The 23,893-nt window shown below is 41.5% G+C and overlaps 1 pseudogene; it reads left to right on the top strand.

The window, feature by feature from the left end:
* The first annotated feature begins 7,701 nt into the window (after positions 1-7,701).
* LOC123485477 overlaps positions 7,702-23,893 on the top strand; it is a 31,417-nt pseudogene continuing 15,225 nt past the window's right edge.

Here is a 23,893-nt window from a genome sequence, read left to right as displayed (position 1 = left end):
TGGTCAGATGAGACAAAAAATGAGCTATTTGGCCATCAAGGAAAACGCTATGTCTGGCGCAAAACCAACACCTCTCATCACCCCGAGAACACCATCCCCACAGTGAAGCAATGTGGTGGCAGCATCATGCTGTGGGGAGGTTTTTCATCGGCAGGGACTGGGAAACTGGTCAGAATTGAAGGAATGATGGATGGCGCTAAATACAGGGAAATTCTTGAGGGAAATCTGTTTCAGTCTTCCAGAGATTTGAGACTGGGACGGAGGTTCACCTTCCAGCAGGACAATGACCCTAAGCATACTGCTAAAGCAACACTCGGGTGGTTTAAGGGGAAACATTTAAATGTCTTGGAATGGCCTAGTCAAAGCCCAGACCTCAATCCAATTGAGAATCTGTGGTATGACTTAAAGATTGCTGTACACCAGCGGAACCCATCCAACTTGAAGGAGCTGGAGCAGTTTTGCTTTGAAGAATGGGCAAAAATCCCAGTGGCTAGATGTGCCAATGTAATACCCCAAGAGACTAATTGCTGCAAAAGGTGGCTCTACAAAGTATTGACTTTGGGGGGGGTGAATAGTTATGCACGCTCAACTTGTCTTATTTCTTGTTTGTTTCACAACATTTTTTATTTTGCATCTTCAAAGTGGTAGGCATGTTGTGTAAATCAAATGATACAACCCCCAAAAATCTATTTTAATCCCAGGTTGTAAGGTAACAAAATATGAAAAATGCCAAGGGGGTGAATACTTTCGCAAGCCACTGTAGCTCAGACATTAATTGATATAGGCTAGTCTAACTAGTAAAACTAAAGCACTATGCTTATGCATATTGGTAAACATTAATAGCCTATTATGCTAATATGCACCCCCCCATGATCAGTGGTGATTTTAGCATGTAAATCTTGGTGGGGCAAACTCCCCCAAAATTGGGGGATGCATGCCAGCAAAGCCACTACACAACACAACACTAAACAATTAATTGCACTCTAACGGTGACAAACGGTACCTACAAACTGTTAGGGCCTACATAAAGCTGTCCCAACTGCAGAGTTTTCTTTTCAGCACCATGGAGTGAATCCTTACTACTGATATACCTGGCTATCAGCGGAGCCTTGTCTGGCAGTGAAACAGTTCATTCAGCCTCATTTACTGCCTTTTTTAAAAAAACATAGCTGATATGGCTGACTTGCTTAAACAAATGTGGTTTCTACAGACAATTGAGATGTACAAACTATGGCATAAGGGGAATGATGAGCGGATAAGAGGCAATCCGCAATTTTGATCAAGACATTAATGAGTGAGCTAAGACGGACTTAGTCAATATAACTATTGGTTCAGCACTTTTGAAATGTACAGCGACAGAATTCAGAACAAGGGCCGTTCTTACAGTATTCTCCCTGTATACCAAGTCAGAACTGTAGGATAAATAAAGGGGGCATATAAGCAGACAATGAAAGCTCTTACAATATTCGATGAGGACATTTCTCTAAAACAGGCTATAGGCTACATGTGCACCACCAAGTCAGAACAGTAGGCTAAGTTATGAGGGGGAAAGGGACCAAATTATTAGGGTGAGGCACATGGGCTACTAACAGCTTACTACACAACATAGACTTAGCATTACTTTCTTAGCTACAGTATACATATCTCCCTGGCATATTACATCATTTATGCAGCAGCATACAATACCTTTTTAGACTCACCTTGTTGTGCTGTGCTCACTTCTTGTGGGCAAATTTTGTCATCAAACTTTGTCATCAAAGTCTGGCATTCTCTGGATTTATGGTGCTTTCAAGACAACTGGGAACTCTGAAAAAAACAAGGTTGAATCATGACGTCAGTTATCTTCAGGTCGGAGCTCTAGAAAGAGGCCCTAGTTCCCGACTTGGAATTCTGAGTTGGATGAACGTTCAAAACGTATTTTCCCAGTCGGAGCTAGTTTTTTTCCAAGTTCCCAGTTGTCTTGAACTCACTGATGTCTAAGATTTCCCTGTTCCAAATTTCCAGTTGTTTTGAACGCTGCAGAAGTCATGGCCAATGTATTCAACCTTTTCTGGACCATGGTGTTGCATGTGAATGTTTATCATTTTAAGCTTGGAAAAGAGACCCTTAAACCCAGACTTGGTCCACACACGCTTTCCACTGAATAGCAGGCTGGTGATTGCTTTGCAAAGCTTGCAGTTAGCCACTGATTCCTTCCAAACCACTCATTGTTGAATTTGCGATTTCCAACTCGTTGTGTAATGTTTATGTTCAATGGCCGATGAGCACCAATATGTTTTATCTATAATTTCTCTTCATAAGACAAGGATTGAAAAGGATTTGCCAGTAGATTGTTTACTTGATTCATGATGATGACTGATTGTCTAGTGTGCTAGCTAATATTTTGAAAGTATGATGTTGACATGATCAGTCCAATCAAAGCTACGGTAGATATAACGTGATTTGACATCATTTTATCTGTGGCCAATGACCTTGAGCCTTCATGGATGGGCACGTCTAATATAAATCTATGGCAGCACCCAAGGGGGCTTGAATTTTCGAGCTCACCCTGTAGATTTTGCAGTGACGTAGTGTCCCCATGAGTGACAGAACACTGAGCCAACCACGGCGCAACTAGAGAACATTACCAACCCCTACGCTCTGTATTTTTCGCTGGCTGCCCCACCACCACAGAAAGCACTGAGCTAGGCTGAAACACCTGCATTTTGGAGCTGCCTTACTCAAGAAAGCAAAAAAGAGACGATGTTTGCATGCGGCTTTATTAACCTCTTAAGGATCGGACCCTTTTTTCCAATTTCGCCTAAAATTACATACCCAAATCTAACTGCCTGTAGCTCAGGAATGAAGCAAGGACATGCATATTCTTGATACCATTTGAAAGGAAACACTTTGACGTTTGTGGAAATGTGAAATGAATGTAGGAGAATATAACACATTAGATCTGGTAAAAGATAATACAAACAAAAAAACATGCGTTTTCTATTTATTAATTTTTTTCATCATCTTTGAAATGCAAGAGAAAGGCCACAATATAATATTGCAGTTTAGGCGCAATTTAGATTTTGGCCTTTAGATGGCAGCAGTGTGTGTGCAAAGTTTCAGATTGATCCAGTGAAGCATTGCAATACTGGACTATTTTGTATCAAGTCTGCCCAAATGTGCCGAATTGGTCAATTGAAACATTTTCAAGTATATACAGTGGGGGAAAAAAATATTTAGTCAGCCACCAATTGTGCAAGTTCTCCCACTTAAAAAGATGAGAGAGGCCTGTAATTTTCATCATAGGTACACGTCAACTATGACAGACAAATTGAGAAAAGAAATCCAGAAAATCACATTGTAGGATTTTTAATGAATTTATTTGCAAATTATGGTGGAAAATAAGTATTTGGTCACCTACAAACAAGCAAGATTTCTGGCTCTCACAGACGTGTAACTTCTTCTTTAAGAGGCTCCTCTGTCCTCCACCTCGTTACCTGTATTAATGGCACCTGTTTGAACTTGTTATCAGTATAAAAGACACCTGTCCACAACCTCAAACAGTCACACTCCAAACTCCACTATGGCCAAGACCAAAGAGCTGTCAAAGGACACCAGAAACAAAATTGTAGACCTGCACCAGGCTGGGAAGACTGAATCTGCAATAGGTAAGCAGCTTGGTTTGAAGAAATCAACTGTGGGAGCAATTATTAGGAAATGGAAGACATACAAGACCACTGATAATCTCCCTCGATCTGGGGCTCCACGCAAGATCTCACCCCGTGGGGTCAAAATGATCACAAGAACGGTGAGCAAAAATCCCAGAACCACACGGGGGGACCTAGTGAATGACCTGCAGAGAGCTGGGACCAAAGTAACAAAGCCTACCATCAGTAACACACTACGCCGCCAGGGACTCAAATGCTGCAGTGACAGACGTGTCCCCCTGCTTAAGCCAGTACATGTCCAGGCCCGTCTGAAGTTTGCTAGAGTGCATTTGGATGATCCAGAAGAGGATTGGGAGAATGTCATATGGTCAGATGAAACCAAAATATAACTTTTGGTAAAAACTCAACTCGTCGTGTTTGGAGGACAAAGAATGCTGAGTTGCATCCAAAGAACACTATACCTACTGTGAAGCATGGGGGGTGGAAACATCATGCTTTGGGGCTGTTTTTCTGCAAAGGGACCAGGACGACTGATCCGTGTAAAGGAAAGAATGAATGGGGCCATGTATCGTGAGATTTTGAGTGAAAACCTCCTTCCATCAGCAAGGGCATTGAAGATGAAACGTGGCTGGGTCTTTCAGCATGACAATGATCCCAAACACGCCGCCCGGGCAACGAAGGAGTGGCTTTGTAAGAAGCATTTCAAGGTCCTGGAGTGGCCTAGCCAGTCTCCAGATCTCAACCCCATAGAAAATCTTTGGAGGGAGTTGAAAGTCTGTGTTGCCCAGCGACAGCCCCAAAACATCACTGCTCTAGAGGAGATCTGCATGGAGGAATGGGCCAAAATACCAGCAACAGTGTCTGAAAACCTTGTGAAGACTTACAGAAAACGTTTGACCTGTGTCATTGCCAACAAAGGGTATATAACAAAGTATTGAGAAACTTTTGTTATTGACCAAATACTTATTTTCCACCATAATTTGCAAATAAATTCATTAAAAATCCTACAATGTGATTTTTTAGGATTTTTTTCTCTCATTTTGTCTGTCATAGTTGACGTGTACCTATGATGAAAATTACAGGCCTCTCTCATCTTTTTAAGTGGGAGAACTGCACAATTGGTGGCTGACTAAATACTTTTTTTTCCCCACTGTACCTATAGAGAACATACAAAAATGATGTGATAATTACAAAATGTAAGTTTACACACTCCCAGGAATGTCATACATGATGGATCATTAGCTTATACACTAACTTTCACACATCTAGATGGCCGGGCGGGGTGGGTGTGGAGCCAGAGACAGCAGGGGTTCCAACTGTACAGTCGTGGTCAAAAGTTTTGAGAATGACACAAGTATTGGTCTTCACAAAGTTTGCTGCTTCAGTGTTTTCAGATATTTTTGTCAGATGTTACTACTGAAGTATAATTACAAGCATTCCATAAGTGTCAAAGGCTTTCATTGACAATTACATTAAGTTTATGCAAAGAGTCAATATTTGCAGTGTTGACCCTTCTTTTTCAAGACCTCTGCAATCCGCCCTGGCATGCTGTCAATTAACTTCTGGGCCACATCCTGACTGATGGCAGCCCATTCTTGCATAATCAATGCTTGGAGTTTGTCAGAATTTGTGGGTTTTTGTTTGTCCACCCGAGGCTTGAGGATTGACCACAAGTTCTCAATGGGATTAAGGTCTGGGGAGTTTCCTGACCATGGACCCAAAATTTCGATGTTTTGTTCCCCGAGCCCCTTAGTTATCACTTTTGTCTTATGGCAAGGTGCTCCATCATGCTGGAAAAGGCATTGTTCGTCACCAAACTGTCCTTGGGTGGTTGGGAGAAGTTGCTCTCGGAGGATGTGTTGGTACCATTCTTTATTCATGGCTGTGTTCTTAGGCAAAATTGTGAGTGAGCCCACTCCCTTGGCTGAGAAGCAACTCCACATATGAATGGTCTCAGGATGCTTTACTGTTGGCATGACACAGGACTGATGGTAGCGCTCACCTTGTCTTCTCCGGACAAGATTTTTTCCGGATGCCCCAAACAATCGGAAAGGGGATTCATCAGAGAAAATGACTTTACCCCAGTCCTCAGCAGTCCAATCCCTGTACCTTTTGCAGAATATCAGTCTGTCCCTGATGTTTTTCCTGGAGAGAAGTGGCTTCCTCGCTGCCCTTCTTGACACCAGGCCATCCTACAAATGTCTTCGTCTCACTGTGCGTGCAGATGCACTCACACCTGCCTGCTGCCATTCCTGAGCAAGCTCTGCACTGGTGGTGCCCCGATCCCGCAGCTGAATCAACTTTAGGAGACGGTCCTGGCGCTTGCTGGACTTTCTTGGGCGCCCTGAAGCCTTCTTCACAACAATTGAACCTCTCTCCTTGAAGTTCTTGATGATCCGATAAATGGTTGATTTAGGTACTATCTTACTAGCAGCAATATCCTTGCCTGTGAAGCCCTTTTTTGTGCAAAGCAATGATGACGGCATGTGTTTCTTTGCAGGTAACCATGGTTAACAGAGGAAGAACAATGATTTCAAGCACCACCCTCCTTTTAAAGCTTCCAGTCTGTTATTCTAACTCAATCAGCATGACAGAGTGATCTCCAGCCTTGTCCTCGTCAACACTCTCACCTGTGTTAACGAGAGAATCACTGACATGATGTCAGCTGGTCCTTTTGTGGCAGGGCTGAAATGCAGTGGAAAAGTTTTTTTGGGATTAAGTTCATTTTCATGGCAAAGAGGGACTTTGCAATTAATTGCAATTCATGTGATCACTCTTCATAACATTCTGGAGTATATGCAAATTGCCATCATTAAAATTGATGCAGCAGAAAAAACTCAAAACTTTTGACCACGACTGTAGAACCCAGTTCCTACATTTGAATATAAAAATGGATTTTATCAAACAAAACTATGCTACATTGATCTCTGGGACCCTTAGGATGACAAATCAGAGCAACATTACTGAATGTAATTACCTTATTTACCTTCAGAGGTGAATGTATCAAATCAGTTGCCGTGATACGTTTTTTGTTGTTGTGCACTCTCCTCAGACAATAGCATGGTATTTTTTCACTGTAATAGCTACTGTAAATTGGACAGTGCAGTTAGATTAACAAGAATTTAAGCTTTCTGCCCATATAAGACATGTCTATATCCTGGAAAGTTTGCTGTTACTTACAACAGTCATACTAATCACATTAGCGCACGTTAGCTCAACCACCCCATAGAGTTTAACTCAATTATATATATATTTTTTAACCTTGTTTGCAAACTGATATGTGACATGTATTAATGCCAAAATAACATGCAAAACAGGCAACAACAACAACAACAAAAATATGTATATATACATTACCGGTCAAAAGTTTTAGAACACCTACTCATTCAAGGGTTTTTCTTAATTTTTTATATTGTAGAATAATAGTGAAGACATCAACTATGAAATAACACATATGGAATCATTCACTATGAAAATGTATGCACTCACTAACTGTAAGTTGCTCTGGATAAGAGCGTCTGCTAAATGACAACAACAAAAAATGAATAATGTAGTAACCAAAAAGTGTTAAACAAATCAAAATATATTTTATATTTGAGATTCTTCAAATAGCCACCCTTTGCCTTGATGACAGCTTTGCACACTCTTGGCATTCTGTATCATGTGATGTTTTTAAAAATCACATTTCTATTGATAGTGGTCCTCTGTAGCTCAGCTGGTAGAGCACGGCGCTTGTAACGCCAAGGTACTGGGTTCGATCCCCGGGACCACCCATACACAAAAATGTATGCACGCATGACTGTAAGTCGATTTGGATAAAAGCGTCTGCTAAATGGCATATTATATTATTATATTAAAAGTTAATTTTCACAAAAGTATTTTTTTGCCTTAGAGAGAGAGATAGATTTGACTACAATAGATTATCTTCTAATATCAAAGGATATGCTCAGTTTCAGTTTTAATCCCACACGATTTTTCATGATATAATGTTATGTGCTTGGTCAGTTTAAATGGCAGACTGTTCTTCTTCTTCTTCGATGAGGTTTAACGGCGGTAGGCATCTGGCTCAATTGAAGCGGTTTTTTAAATACTTGGGTTGACGTCACTAAACTTTTCAAGAAGCGGTGCGCGCTGCTGGCGTTTGTGAAGAAACGACGGAACAGAGCGGTTGATGAACCAGAGAGAGCGGCGGGACACAAGGAGACCATAAGAAACAACAAGGAATCTTTCACTTCATTCGGTGGGTTAATGTTTTCTCTCTCCTTTTTCTCTGCAGTCTGTTATGAAAAGGGGGGAATGTATAGGCTACTTTTTGTAAACATCGTTAGTTATAGGCTATGGCAATTTGGTTGCATTGAATTGTTGGTTCGATTAAACTGAGCACCATGTCTGCTGCTTTTGACAGCGCTACGTTAATCTACTCACGATTTTTATTATGCCGGGATTTATTGCTGAATGGATTCTACTGGAATAGGCTACATTTGCGTTTTTGTTTTCCTTATTTGTCCAACTATGTATGGTAGGTGTCGTTAAGCGATTTTTCATGACTGATTTGAGACATGTTCTTAGAAGAGCTACACACGTCCTTATTTTTAATGTTTTTTTAAATACACAGTATTTACACATTAGTTAACAGCCAGAGTTCAAAGAAACAACTTTGTACTGTACAGTGAGGGAAAAAAGTATTTGAACCCCTGCTGATTTTGTACGTTTGCCCACTAACAAAGACATGATCAGTCTATAATTTTAATGGTAGGTTTATTTGAACAGTGAGAGACAGAATAACAACAAAAAAATCCAGAAAAACACAATGTTATAAATTGATTTGCATTTTAATGAGGGAAATAAGTATTTGACCCCTTTGCAAAACATAACTTAGTACTTGGTGGCAAAACTCTTGTTGGCAATCACAGAGGTCAGACGTTTCTTGTAGTTGGCCACCAGGTTTGCACACATCTTAGGAGGGATTTTGTCCCACTCCTCTTTGCAGATCTTCTCCAAGTCATTAAGGTTTCGAGGCTGACGTTTGGCAACTCAAACGTTCAGCTCCCTCCACAGATTTTCTATGGGAATAAGGTCTGGAGACTGGCTAGGCCACTCCAGGACCTTAATGTGCCACTCCTTTGTTGCCTTGGCCGTGTGTTTTGGGTCATTGTCATGCTGGAATACCCATCCACAACCCATTTTCAATGTCCTGGCTGAGGGAAGGAGGTTCTCACCCAAGATTTGACGGTACATGGCCCCATCCATCGTCCCTTTGATGTGGTGAAGTTGTCCTGTCCCCTTAGCAGAAAAACACCCCCAAAGCATAATGTTTCCACCTCCATGTTTGACGGTGGGGATGGTGTTCTTGGGATCATAGGCAGCATTCCTCCTCCTCTAAACACGGCGAGTTGAGTTGATGCCAAAGAGCTCGATTTTGGTCTCATCTGACCACAACACTTTCACCCAGTTCTCCTCTGAATCATTCAGATGTTCATTGGCAAACTTCAGATGGCCCTGTTTATGTGCTTTCTTGAGCAGGGGGACCTTGCGGGCGCTGCAGGATTTCAGTCCTTCACGGCGTAGTGTGTTACCAATTGTTTTCTTGGTGACTATGGTCCCAGCTGCCTTGAGATCATTGACAAGATCCTCCCGTGTAGTTCTGGGCTGATTCCTCACCGTTCTCATGATCATTGCAACTCCACGAGGTGAGATCTGGCATGGAGCCCCAGGCCGAGGGAGATTGACAGTTATTTTGTGTTTCTTCCATTTGCGAATAATCGCACCAACTGTTGTCACCTTCTCACCAAGCTGCTTGGCGATGGTCTTGTAGACCATTCCAGCCTTGTGTAGGTCTACAATCTTGTCCCTGACATCCTCTTTGGTCTTGGCCATGGTGGAGAGTTTGGAATCGGATTGATTGATCATTAAGAGTGTGCTCCTAATCTCAGCTCGTTACGTGTATAAAAGACACCTGGGAGCCAGAAATCTTTCTGATTGAGAGGGGGTCAAATACTTATTTCCCTCATTAAAATGCAAATCAATTTATAAAATTTTTGACATGTGTTTTTCTAGATTTTGTTGTTGTTATTCTGTCTCTCACTGTTCAAATAAACCTACCATTAAAATAATAGACGGATCATTTCTTTGTCAGTGGGCAAACGTACAAAATCAGCAGGGGATCAAATACTTTTTTCCCTCACTGTATATCAAGTAGTGAAAAATGGGGTTCATTTGTAGAAGGGGTGAGAAATTAATGTAGGGTCACATGTACTGTTTGACTAGCCCTAGGCTATGTTGAATTTAGAGTTTGGTTTTTAAGACCTTCATGTATTTCTTAGGGAGCATCTTCCTTTTAGCAAGGTTTGTCATGTGTAGCACTGTGAGCAGATCTGGCCATTCTAGGTCACTGTGGGTTATTATGTTACACAACATTTTAATAGAGCAAAACTTTGTATTTTAAGTATGTCTCTCTTTCCCATTGTTTGACTGAAGCAGAGCTGGCCCTTGATGATAAAAGTTCTACTTGAGGCAAGAACTTGAATGAGAAGATGTTCCCTTAACTGTATTCACCCAATGATAATGTTCTCTTTAACCCCAAGAACAAGGCTTTATAGCAGAAGTTAGAACAGCTATCAGGAAAAATGCAAAAATAGGAAATATAATTAAGAGTTTCACTGCCATATACATGCTATGATAGCTGATATCTGCAACAGTCCTGCATTCTATTCACACTAATAGACAGAGTGCTGCTTCTTGAATTTCAAACCTAACCACATTTAATGCTCCCGTCTCTAAAGCTGCTGAATTTCACTTTGTTGATGCAACCCACACGGATGACACGTATGCAGCCAGGAGTGCTTTGCTAGAGTCCACATGGACCACACTTGTTCATCTATCAATCAATCAATTAAATGTATTTATAAAGCCCTTTTTACATCAGCAGATGTCACAAAGTGCTTATACAGAAGCCCATCCTAAAACCCCAAAGAGCAAGCAATGCAGATGTAGAAGCACGGTGGCTAAGTCTAGTTCTTACCTTTTAATCAGCAACTGGTTCAGAATAAACTTAGCTGAGTGGGCTGGCTCTATGGCCAATCGATCAGACAATTAGGCTACAAGGAGTTACTGTTACCAGCAGAAAACCCAGACAGTCAGTCTGTAAGCAAGCACTGGAGTTGATTTCTTTACAGATATTGTATGCTGTTACTCTTAGTACAGTTCCTCACTGTCACATGGAATCAGTGCTCTGCTTTGAGTTGTGCTGAGGATGACACTTGCTGCTGGATCCCTGTTTCTCCTTGCTTTAATCAGTAGCAGTACTCTAAGGCTCAAGTGAACCTGCAGCGTTGGCCAGGACAATCCTACGCCTCACTGTTAAATTAAACCCCTCATTTGCTTTGAGGTCTGTCCTGACCACGGAGACGTCAATCCACCTCCGCTCTACAAACAGACATTTCCAGGCATCTCCCAGGGGATGTAGTGACCTTTTCTGAGGCCCTTCCTACAGGGCTTCTGATGCTGCTGGATCTACCTGCACCCTCTAGGAGAAGGACCATCACCATCACACCACTCCGTCTGTCTGACAGCAGCACCCTACTCGGCTGTCAGAACACATTGATTCTCAAAGCAGGAGGAAGCTTCAGCAACCTGTGAAGAAGTTGCAACTCCAGTGGATCCATAGTAATACCGACTTGCTAGTTATGGTTCTATACTTTTATGTAACAGCATTAATTTGTGCTTCATAGAACAGTAAATTGAGGCTGTCTTGTTTGGACACAGCAATACACCACATAGCTCCATAATATTTGTCTGGACTTGCAGGCTGTTGAGGGTTTTGCTATACTATAGTTTTGCTGTTCTCGTTAGAAGGATAGCGGTTTAATTTGCTGAGCTTGATTTAAGTGTTATTTCATAAATTGCCATTCATTACGGGACGCGGCACAGTTTGGAGATCAATGCTCTATAATGAAGATGCTTAGGCTAATTAGCTGGTCATATTGACTGGTGAGAGACTCGTCCTGAAATGAATGATAGTAATAGAGTGATGCTCGATGGTGTCTGGCCGGCAGCCAATATGAGCACCCGTATTAAATGACTTTCTCGCTGAAAAGTATTTTGTCCCTCAGCCCAGAGAAAATGGAATCAGATCAGTTTGTATTGAGACTGTTTGCTCATGTAGACTTAGATGGCCTATATGTGTGTGTGCTTAAATCAGTTTTTTTCCTGATTGGTGCAATGTGGCTAGTGGCACACAGTCTGCAGTACCTCTATCTCTGAGTGATTGTTTGAACATTTTGAAGTAAAAAAAGATTGAATTAACAGCCCTGTGTGATGTCATCAGACTCATACTCGAGTTCTAATATTTAATTATATGCTCATATAGAACGATTTGTGACGGGCCATAGAAATATACTGAACAAAACTATAAACGCAACATGCAACAATTTCAAAGATTTTACTGAGTTACACTTCATATGAGGAAATCAGTCAATTAAAATAAATTCATTAGGCCCTAATCTATGGATTTCACATGACTGGGAATACAGATATGCATCTGTTGGTCACAGATACCTTTAAAAAAATGGGCCTTACAGTGGGCCTCAGGATTTCGTCACTGTATTTTTTTGTGCATTCAAATTGCCATCGATAAATGCAATGGTGTTCGTTGTCCATAGCTTATGCCTGCCCATACCATAACCCCACCGTATAGAATCTCTAGATTATATTTCTATGTGATTGGCTCTCTTTCTAGAGTCTGGAGAGAAATATGCTTATGCATATAAATTAAAGGCATTTATTCATCTCCATTTTCCACTTGATTGGAAAGCTTCTATTGATTAAAAAAACTAGCAGCACAAAATGGGCAATTTTTCATTTGATATGAATTGACTTGTTTAATGGCATCTAATTAAAAACATCTCAACTGCCTTCAGACTAATGTATTATGGAGACTGCTGCAAGGTTTTGGAAAATGGTCCGTTTAAAGAGTTATTCATATGGTCTGTGGATTAGACATTCACGCAGTCACAGCCTAGTTAAAGGAATCAAATTAAATCAAAGTTTGAAACAAATCAAATACACTTTTTATTTTTTAAAGTGCACAAAAAAGTTCCTCCAGGTTCAAGTTCATTGTCTTTATTTTTTATTCATTTTATTTTAGTACTTTTTAACCATTTTTCTCCCCAATTTCGTGATATCCAATTGGTAGTTACAGTCTTGTCCCATCGCTGCAACTCCCGTGTCGGACTTGGGAGAGGCGACGGTCGAGAGCCGTGCGTCCTCCGAAACACGACCCCGCCAAGCTGCACTGCTTCTTGACACACTGCTCACTTAACCCGGAAGCCAGCCGCACCAATGTGTCGGAGGAAACACTGTACAGCTGGAGACCTAAATCAGCTTGCCGGCGCCCGGCTGCCACAAGGAGTCGCTAGAGTGAGATGGGACAAGGACATCCCAGCCGGCCAAACCCTCCCCTAACTTGGACGACGCTGGGCCAATTGTGCGCCGCCTCATGGGTCTCCCGGTCGCAGCCGGCTGCGACACAGCCCGGGATCGAACCCGGATCTGTAGTGACGCCTCTAGCACTGATCAGTGCCTTAGACTGCTGCGCCACTCGGGAGGTAAGTTCATTGCCTTTAAAACTAATTCCGTAAATAAAGTGATTTGATTGAATGAGTCTCCTGAACCCTGTGGCTCCACATTGACCCTGCTTTAGGGGAAATACAAGGAGTTTTTACACTTGACTTGTTCACCATCCATGCATGAACGCAATTCGATGTCGTTTGCCAATTTAGCTTGTGCGACTATGTTGGGTTTCCCAGTGAGTGCTTTGAATTAGATTTGATTCCGGCTTGAAATCCACAGTGGGTCAACTTCACTGTTATGCACATATTTCACTGTCTGGGAGACATATACAGTGGGGAAAAAAAAGTATTTAGTCAGCCACCAATTGTACAAGTTCTCCCACTTAAAAAGATGAGAGAGGCCTGTAATTTTCATCATAGGTACACGTCAACTATGACAGACAAATTGAGAAAAAAAAATCCAGAAAATCACATTGTAGGATTTTTAATGAATTTATTTGCAAATTATGGTGGAAAATAAGTATTTGGTCACCTACAAACAAGCAAGATTTCTGGCTCTCACAGACCTGTAACTTATTCTTTAAGAGGCTCCTATGTCCTCCACTCGTTACCTGTATTAATGGCACCTGTTTGAACTTGTTATCAGTATAAAAGACAGCTGTCCACAACCTCAAACAGTCACACTCCAAACTCCACTATGGCCAAGACCAAAGAGCTGTCAAAGGACACCAGAAACAAAATTGTAGACCTGCACCAGGCTGGGAAGACTGAATCTGCAATAGGTAAGTAGCTTGGTTTGAAGAAATCAACTGTGGGAGCAATTATTAGGAAATGGAAGACATACAAGACCACTGATAATCTCCTCGATCTGGGGGCTCCACGCAAGATCTCACCCCGTGGGGTCAAAATGATCACAAGAAAGCTGAGAAAAATCCCAGAACCACACAGGGGGATCTAGTGAATGACCTGCAGAGAGTTGGGACCAAAGTAACAAAGCCTACCATCAGTAACACAATATGCCGCCAGGGACTCAAATCCTGCAGTGCCAGACGTGTCCCCCTGCTTAAGCCAGTACATGTCCAGGCCCGTCTGAAGTTTGCTAGAGTGCATTTGGATGATCCAGAAGAGGATTGGGAGAATGTCATATGGTCAGATGAAACCAAAATAGAACTTTTTGGTAAAAACTCAACTCGTCGTGTTTGGAGGACAAAGAATGCTGAGTTGCATCCAAAGAACACCATACCTACTGTGAAGCATGGGGGTGGAAACATCATGCTTTGGGGCTGTTTTTCTGCAAAGGGACCAGGACGACTGATCCGTGTAAAGGAAAGAATGAATGGGGCCATGTATCGTGAGATTTTGAGTGAAAACCTCCTTCCATCAGCAAGGGCATTGAAGATGAAACGTGGCTGGGTCTTTCAGCATGACAATGATCCCAAACACACCGCCCGGGCAACGAAGGAGTGGCTTCGTAAGAAGCATTTCAGGTCCTGGAGTGGCCTACCCAGTCTCCAGATCTCAACTCCATAGAAAATCTTTGGAGGGAGTTGGAAAGTCTGTGTTGCCCAGCGACAGCCCCAAAACATCACTGCTCTAGAGGAGATCTGCCTGGAGGAATGGGCCAAAATACCAGCAACAGTGTGTGAAAACCTTGTGAAGACTTACAGAAAACGTTTGACCTGTGTCATTGCCAACAAAGGGTATATAACAAAGTAGTGAGGAACTTTTTGTTATTGACCAAATACTTATTTTCCACCATAATTTGCAAATAAATTCATAAAAAATCCTACAATGTGATTTTCTGGATTTTGTTTCCTCATTTTGTCTGTCATAGTTGACGTGTACCTATGATGAAAATTACAGGCCTCTCTCATCTTTTTAAGTGGGAGAACTTGCACAATTGGTGGCTGACTAAATACTTTTTCCCCCACTGTAGATTGATGTGCTCCAGAAGTCAGAAGTGTAACCTTTATGCAATGGATAATGAGGGACTGTGTATGTGGCATGTGTATAGTGTGTTCAGCCTGTCTGTGTTTTCTTACACATACTTTTGATACAGAAACATTGTATCGATCATAAAAGATAAGCTATATATCGGCGGAACCAACATGCAGTAATTAAGCAATAAGGCACGAGGGGGTGTGGTATGTGGCCAATATACCACGGCTAAGGGTGGTTCTTAGGCACGGCGAAACACAAACCCCTGAGTTGCCTTATTGCTATTATAAACTGTTACCGACGTAATTACAGCAGTAAAAATAAATGTTTTGTCATATCCGTGGTATACGGTCTGATATACCACGGCTGTCAGCCAATCAGCATTCAGGGCTCGATCCACCCAGTTTATAATGGTGAATAATGTCGCTTTCTCTCAGTCTCGACCATAGTTGTCATTGAGGTATGAGCACAATACTATTGTTCTACTGCTCTATCCCCTAATCAATCAAATCAAGAGAGTGAATAAAATAAAATCTTTATTTTAAGTGCATTTTAAAATGCAACACTTCACAGTAAACCAACCAAATGAAGGAGAAATGAGCTCTTTATTATCGGTTGTTTCCAGTCACCAGTGTAATGATCTAATTAATCCTCATGGTACAGTCAGTCCCTGTACGCTGCTCAGTCATAATTCTCCCCTGAGACAGAAACACATCACCTCATTGCTTTGGTTTGGCAGGTGTCCTTCCTATGACACACACAGATTAATGATTTAAATAACTCCATTTATTTGCGTAGAGTTGGCTAAAAAGACCACGTGTCCCAAAGTAGGCAGAGAAAATAAATCAAATGGAAATGTTGACTGAGAGAAAAAATCTGTTAAAACATTAAACTGGCTATTTGAATCTTGTTTTATCTTGTTGCGAAGAACAGTTGCTAATTGTTTTGTTAGTGAGAGTATTGAGAGTCTGTGGTCCCACTGGGCTGTAATCCACTTAGTTTTTCTTTTAAATAGGCCGACCATATTGTTTGAGTGGAAAAGCCTGAAACCCCAAATCCTGCCCTCCTTTGACTCATTCTTTGACTCATATCATTCTAACCAGACTGTGCCTCTAGTTTCTTCAGTATCAAGATGATCCTAACCAGAGTAATATTGCTCTAGTTTCTTCAGTATCATGATGATCCTAACTAGAGTAATATTGCTCTAGTTTCTTCAGTATCAAGATGATCCTAACCAGAGTAATATTGCTCTAGTTTCTTCAGTATCATGATGATCCTAACCAGAGTAATATTGCTCTAGTTTCTTCAGTATCATGATGATCCCAACCAGAGTAATATTGCTCTAGTTTCTTCAGTATCATGATGATCCTAACCAGAGTAATATTGCTCTAGTTTCTTCAGTATCATGATGATCCTAACCAGAGTAATATTGCTCTAGTTTCTTCAGTATCAAGATGATCCTAACCAGAGTAATATTGCTCTAGTTTCTTCAGTATCAAGATGATCCTAACCAGAGTAATATTGCTCTAGTTTCTTCAGTATCATGATGATCCTAACCAGAGTAATATTGCTCTAGTTTCTTCAGTATCAAGATTATCCTAACCAGAGTAATATTGCTCTAGTTTCTTCAGTATCAAGATGATCCTAACCAGAGTAATATTTCTCTAGTTTCTTCAGTATCAAGATGATCCTAACCAGAGTAATATTTATCTAGTTTCTTCAGTATCAAGATGATCCTAACCAGAGTAATATTTATCTAGTTTCTTCAGTATCAAGATGATCCTAACCAGACTGTTACTCTAGTTTCTTCAGTATCATGATGAATACCTACTTTTTCTTTGAAACACTCTCTACCCCTGCATCAGATAGTGAAGAGGTTCTTCAAATGGAGATATGGCCAGCAAGATGGATGGCAGAGCACTATGGATCACTTCTCTAGGGCACTCAGGGAAGAGGAACAAAATAAGTTCACCCCGAGCTGAGTCATGTGAATATGATGTACTAGTGTTCCAAAAAAGGAACCCTAAGGGACCAGACATTGTACTTCAGACTCCCAAGTACTATGATATTTCATCCAGTGTTGCAGTAGTTCTCCAGGGATAGGCTATATTTAGATTTAGCCCCCAGTGGTTGAAGGTAGGATCTCGGCAGGGGGGCTCTGATCCAAGACCAGTGCATTAGCGTGCAACTTCTCTTTGAAGCACATATGACGACCTAGGAATGTTGAACTTTTAAGGATTGGGAAAAAAGCTGACCTTAGACCAGAGTGCACTGATTGGATTCCCCTCTGCCTGAGGAGCGAGGAGGGCTTAAGGTTGGGATCTGGGTAGAGAAAAATGATCAAGGATCAGTTCAATGTGTTGTTCTCTCTCTGAAGAATGAGATGGGCCAGAGTGTTCAGTCTTATGACTTTAGAGTCACATTCCCCTCATGACACAGGCACATGCACTACATGACCAAAAGTGTGGACACCTGCTCATAAAACATATCATTCCAAAATCATGGGCATTAATATGTACCTCGGTTTGCTTTGCAACACTGGGTGGGGGACCACTGCACCACAGAATACCACTGAGGGTGCACTTCAATAGCCATAGCTTGGCAGTGTGTGGACACAGACCAGGGTAATGTTGAGGTATGGGCAGGTCTAAAATAGATCAAATGACTCAGCAGTGCTGTATTTGTATTAACGAATGATTAGATCTGTTATTCTGTTAATAAAATAGGACATTACGTGATACACCAGATCAGACTAGCAATTACAATGCTTGTTTTAGACTGGGCGGTGAGCGTGTTGTGCAATTTCCTTTTGTGTTGGAGAAACAGGAAGGGAATTCCGGGGATGGAGGCTGACAGAAATGGGACTTGGGTCTGATTTCCACCAATATCCCATACGCCTGTCTACAGCAGGATATAAAATCTATCTTATCATGCATGGTCTGTCTGTGTGCTCGATCCAGTTAATGGTCAACATCAAGGGCTCACACTTGGATATTGGATATCAGTGGCTTGTAATGTTTCACAATGATTTAGTAGTCTCATACTGCTTTCACATAGGATTTAAGGTATTTTATCTGTAGAACGTAATTGGGCAAGGTTTATATGAACCTCCACAAACAGGCCCATTTTTACCACATTCTTATCTGCATACACCTTTTATACCTCGGGTGCAGTAACGACTGGTGTAGTGCTGTGCAGATGTGAGAGTGGGCATCTATTTTAATAAATCCATTGAATATACACCATCAAAAAAGAAATCCATTATGAATTTGTTTAGGCAGATCCTAAGAAACATAAGACTATAAAATGTATTTTCAAAACAATAGAATGGCATATTTTGAGTTTGTAACGTCCAAATGAATGAAATCAATAGTTCATTATTTTGTTCATTAAATAGACAAGACACACCTACCGATCACAGTCAACACACATATATTTTGTAGTAAGAATATAATGAAATATAACTGAATAAAACACAAATAATATTTTTCCCCACGCAACTTGCGTCACTCGACGTGTGGAACTGTCATATAAAAAAATGGTTGATATTTTGAACAAAGCCCAAGGCAAGCACATGCTTTTTGATCCATGTTCCCTACCCTCAATCCGCTTTTTTTTAGGGAGTAGGCGTAGGGTCTTACATTTGGTGGGATGCTAAATTGGCAGAAAAACGTGTAGGCTAATGGACACATACAGTACCAGAATGCCAAGAGTGTGCAAAGCTGTCATCAAGGGAAAGGATGGCTATTTAAAGAATCTCAAATATAAAATATATTTAGATTTGTTTAACCCTTTTTTGGTTACTACATGATTCCATATGTGTTGTTTCATAGTTTTGATGTCTTCACTATTATTCTACAATGTAAAAAGAGTACAAATAAAGAAAAACCCTTGAATGAGTAGGTGTGTCCAAACTTTTGCCTGGTAGTGTAGTTAGTCATCACTTCTTGTAGGCTATTTGCTCTTGCTCTTGGTTTTCACTAAATGAACATGAACATGACATCCACTGCCCACTACTAACTGTACCATCGAATGGGCTGATGGAAATAGTGTGTGTTTTCAGTGCATGGACACTACATGTGGTACAGTATGTCCAACAGAAAACACAGAACACTGCTCAGACAGAGCCCTTCTCCTTTGATCTCATTGGCTGTTGTCTGTCAGTGGATTCTAGCGTGGAATCCGCAGGGTTCTAAGGCATTGTTGGATTTGGAATGTGTGACTGTTCAGGACAGTGGAAGCCTTGTTTATGGAATCTGCTGTGTGATTGTAGTGGTAACGGGCTTAGTTGAGCTTGGTGTTTGTGCAGAAGCTAGATAGCAGGGGCTGGAATAGGGCTATAGTTGGAGCCTTGGCATCCATTAGGAGCTCAATGTTGCAGTCCTTCCCACTCTGGGTTTCTGTCTTGTTCCTACTGCTGCATTGTAAATGTCTACACTACAGTAAAACTGAATCATGAGTCCTTGTGGCATACGTACAGGCCAGTAGGGGATTCTCTCTCGCTCCTGCTTTTCAATCGTTTGTATTTACCTGTCGTCTCGCTGACCAGTGTGGTGAGTTTATGCATGATCGATATTCGGCTGGAGCGGGAAGGACCTGCATTACCGAGATATGATGGAATAATAAAGCTGTCATCTCTGTGGTAAATGTGCCCTGGAAATGCATTGTGGCTGGAGAAGACAAAGGAAGCAACCAACGCTGTATTATGTAGGCACAGAGATAAACTGTAGCTTCACCAGGTCATTTATCTTACAGTGAGTTTATAAGGAAAATAGAAGTATATTGTGGGAGAAATACAGAGCTATACAGTGGGGAAAAAAAGTATTTAGTCAGCCACCAATTGTGCAAAGTTCTCCCACTTAAAAAAGATGAGAGAGGCCTGTAATTTTCATCATAGGTACATGTCAACTATGACAGACAAATTGAGGAAAAAAAATCCAGAAAAATCCCATTGTAGGATTTTTAATGAATTTATTTGCAAATTATGGTGGAAAATAAGTATTTGGTCATCTACAAACAAGCAAGATTTCTGGCTCTCACAGACCTGTAACTTCTTCTTTAAGAGGCTCCTCTGTCCTCCACTCGTTACCACCTGTATTAATGGCACCTGTTTGAACTTGTTATCAGTATAAAATACACCTGTCCACAACCTCAAACAGTCACACTCCAAACTTCACAATGGCCAAGACCAAAGAGCTGTCAAAGGACACCAAAAACAAAATTGTAGACCTGCACCAGGCTGGGAAGACTGAATCTGCAATAGGTAAGCAGCTTGGTTTGAAGAAATCAACTGTGGGAGCAATTATTAGGAAATGGAAGACATACAAGACCACTGATAATCTCTCCCTCGATCTGGGGCTCCACGCAAGATCTCACCCCCATGGGGTCAAAATGATCACAAGAACGGTGAGCAAAAATCCCAGAACCACACGGGGGACCTAGTGAATGACCTGCAGAGAGCTGGGACCAAAGTAACAAAGCCAACCATCAGTAACACACTACGCCGCCAGGGACTCAAATCCTGCAGTGCGAGACGTGTCCCCCTGCTTAAGCCAGTACATGTCCAGGCCCGTCTGAAGTGCATTTGGATGATCCAGAAGAGGATTGGGGGAGAATGTCATATGGTCAGATGAAACCAAAATATAACTTTTTGGTAAAAACTCAACTCGTCATGTTTGGAGGACAAAGAATGCTGAGTTGCATCCAAAGAACACCATACCTACTGTGAAGCATGGGGTTGGAAACATCATGCTTTGGGGCTGTTTTTCTGCAAAGGGACCAGGACGACTGATCCGTGTAAAGGAAAGAATGAATGGGGCCATGTATCGTGAGATTTTGAGTGAAACCCTCCTTCCATCAGCAAGGGCATTGAAGATGAAACGTGGCTGGTCTTTCAGCATGACAATGATCCCAAACACACCGCCCGGGCAACGAAGGAGTGGCTTCGTAAGAAGCATTTCACGGTCCTGGAGTGGCCTAGCCAGTCTCCAGATCTCAACCCCATAGAAAATCTTTGGAGGGAGTTGAAAGTCTGTGTTGCCCAGCGACAGCCCCAAAACATCACTGCTCTAGAGGAGATCTGCATGGAGGAATGGGCCAAAATACCAGCAACAGTGTGTGAAAACCTTGTGAAGACTTACAGAAAACGTTTGACCTGTGTCATTGCCAACAGAGGGTATATAACAAAGTATTGAGAAACTTTTGTTATTGACCAAATACTTATTTTCCACCATCATATGCCAATAAATTCATTAAAAATCCTACAATGTGATTTTCTGGATTTTTTTTTCTCATTTTGTCTGTCATAGTTGACGCCTGGACCTATGATGAAAATTACAGGCCTCTCTCATCTTTTTAAGTGGGAGAACCTGCACAATTGGTGGCTGACCAAATACTTTTTTTCCCCACTGTATATATCCCAAGTTTACCCTCACAGTTCTACCTTACTCTAGAGTCCTTTTTATTCATCTAGACAAGACAGGTATGATACACGTCTGGCATATTGAGTTGTCTCCTCAAAGCTTATATCAGAATTGAATATTAATGAGGAAATATTACAGTTTGGATAATAAACATGTAATAGAATCCCCCTAAATAGGCTACATACAATACAACAATACAAGTACTATATATTCACGTATAACAACAGAAATAACAGCATCCGTCAAGATAATGGACCTATATTTGTAAACAAGAAAAGCATTGTTGTCATTGTTTGGTGTGTGTCCCCACTGTGCTCAGTGTGCTTAGAGAGGTTATATATTACTGTGTTATTAACAGTGCTTCACAGTGGAAATATAGGTCAGTCTCTACATATCCAGACACTTTTTCTGACACTCTTGACATGATCACAAATCCTGTTTTGAATAGCTTACTTATCATTTGTCAATGTTTAAGGTGGCTTATGAATCAATGCACCATCATTGTAAGAGAAAGGGATCATTGAGGAAAGGAAAGTTGAAGCTAGGGTTAGGGTTGAGCTGGGGTGTGGACATGAAGCTAGGGTTAGGGTTAGGGTTGAGCTGGGGTGTGGACATGAAGCTAGGGTTAGGGTTGAGCTGGGATGTTGACATGAAGCTAGGGTTAGGGTTGAGCTGGGGTGTGACAATGAAGCTAGGTTTAGGGTTGAGCTGGGGTGTGATCATGAAGCTAGGGTTAGGGTTAGGGTTGAGCTGGGGGGTGGACATGAAGCTAGGTTTAGGGTTGAGCTGGGATGTTGGCTCCTCCCTCCCACTCCCTCCCTCCCTCCCTCCCTCCCTCCCTCCCTCTCTCTGTTCCTCATCCCTCCCTCCTCCCTCCCTCTCTCTGTTCCTCATCTCTCTTTCTCTCTCCCCTGCTCTCTCATATCTCCCTCTTCTCCTCTTATTCTCCCCTCCATCTTCAAGTTCTGTCCTATTTGTTTCTGTATGTTCATTGGTTGAATATCTATCTATAAGGGAAAATGGTTAAGCCATTTACTGTTGTATTATGGGATGTCAGGTTGCTGTGGTGATGCACATTAGATTCTAATGGAAGGAAAATGTTCCAGGAGCCAAATCTCAGCTGGGATTTCATGGGTGTTATTTTCCCTGGGGAGAGAAAGGGAGAAAATACTATTACTCCATCTGTATTGTTTATAGAAAAATGTGACAATGGCTGTCAGGGGGCTTTATACTCTCTACTCTATATTATACTATGATACACTACTGTATATATAAATATTGCATAACCTATTATACTTCATGTTTGAATCAGTGGAGCAATTTACAGTTGAAGTCGGAAGTTTACATACACCTTAGCCAAATACAATTAAACTCAGTTTTTCACAATTCCTGACATTTAATCCTAGTAAAATTCCTTGTCTTAGGTCAGTTAGGATCACCACTTTATTTTAAGAATGTGAATTGTCAGATTAATAGTAGAGAGAATGATTTATTTCAGCTTTTATTTCTTTCATCACATTCCCAGTGGGTCAGAAGTTTACATACACTCAATTTGTATTTGTTAGCATTGCCTTTAAATTGTTTAACTTGGGTCAAACGTTTCAGGTAGCCTTCCATAAGCTTCCCACAATAAGTTGGGTGAATTTTGGCCCATTCCTCCTGACAGAGCTGGTGTAACTGAGTCAGGTTTGTAGCCTCCTTGCTCGCTACACTTTTTCAGTTCTGCCCACACATTTTCTGTAGGATTGAGGTCAGGGCTTTGTGATGGCCACTCCAATACCTTGACTTTGTTGTCCTTATGCCATTTTGCCACAACTTTGAAGTATGCTTGGGGTCATTGTCCATTTGGAAGACCCATTTGCGACCAAGCTTTTAACTTCCCCTGACTGATGTCTTGAGATGTTGCTTCAATATATCCACATGATTTTCCTTCCTCATGATGCCATCTTTTTTGTGAAGTGCAGCAGTCCCTCCTGCAGCAAAGCACCCCCACAGCATGATGATGCCACCCCGTGCTTCACGGTTGGAATGGTGTTCTTCGGCTTGCAAGCTATCCCCTTTTTCCTCCAAACATAATGATGGTCATTATGGCCAAACAGTTCTATTTTTTGTTTCATCAGACCAGAGGACATTTCTCCAAAAAGTAAGATCTTGTCCCCATGCAGTTGCAAACCCGTAGTCTGGCTTTTTTTATGGCGGTTTAGAAGCAGTGTCTTCCTTCGCTTGCTGAGCTGCCTTTCAGGTTATGTCGATATAGGACTCTTTTTACTGTGGATATAGATACTTTCGTACCTTTTTCCTCAAGCATCTTCACAAG

Source organism: Coregonus clupeaformis, unplaced genomic scaffold (genome assembly GCF_020615455.1).
Source record: "Coregonus clupeaformis isolate EN_2021a unplaced genomic scaffold, ASM2061545v1 scaf0705, whole genome shotgun sequence".
NCBI classification, from domain to species: Eukaryota; Metazoa; Chordata; class Actinopteri; order Salmoniformes; family Salmonidae; genus Coregonus; species Coregonus clupeaformis.
The sequence above is the reverse complement of the archived record's forward strand: the minus strand, read 5'-3'. Positions and strand labels throughout refer to the sequence as shown.